Here is a 554-nt window from a genome sequence, read left to right as displayed (position 1 = left end):
TTCATCACGATCCTGGCTGATCATGTGATCTCAGTCCCCTATTCTTGCTTTCTCTCCATACCCCAAGCTCCATTTTTCCATTTAGTGTTGCTGGGTGGCCTGTGAGAATTGATGTGTGCTATAAAAAGGGTACACATTACAGGAAAATAAGTAAATTAAGGGAGAATAATGGGAGTGTGTGCATGAGAGAGAGAGAGAGAAAGAGAGAGAGAGAGTTGCAGAGATGCAAGGATACAAGGCAAAGGTTTCTCAGCCTTTTGGCTAAGGTCAAGTGTAGTATCTGTTCTTATCAGTTTAAAATCTGATAAGTCCCTAATCTTAGGGTGGCACAGTCGGCATAGCACCAGCACCAGCGATCGGGACCGGGGTTCGAATCCTGCTCTGTCTGTAAGGAGTTTGTACGTACTTCCCGTGTCTGCATGGGTTTTCCCCGGGGGCTCTGGTTTCCTCCCACAATTTGAAACATACCGGGGGTCATAAATTAATGGGGTGTAATTGGGTGGAACTGAGTCATGGGCTGAAAGGACCTGCTACCGTGTTGTATGTCTACATTT

At 46.0% G+C, this 554-nt stretch overlaps 1 pseudogene; it reads left to right on the top strand.

Annotated features, from left to right (window-relative positions):
* Positions 1-241: 241 nt before the first annotated feature.
* On the top strand, positions 242-346 carry LOC138759661 (U2 spliceosomal RNA; annotated as a pseudogene).
* The last annotated feature ends 208 nt before the right edge of the window (positions 347-554 follow it).

Source organism: Narcine bancroftii, chromosome 3 (genome assembly GCF_036971445.1).
Source record: "Narcine bancroftii isolate sNarBan1 chromosome 3, sNarBan1.hap1, whole genome shotgun sequence".
NCBI classification, from domain to species: domain Eukaryota; kingdom Metazoa; phylum Chordata; class Chondrichthyes; order Torpediniformes; family Narcinidae; genus Narcine; species Narcine bancroftii.
Note: the sequence above shows the minus strand (reverse complement) of the source record. Positions and strands in the feature narration are given on the sequence as shown.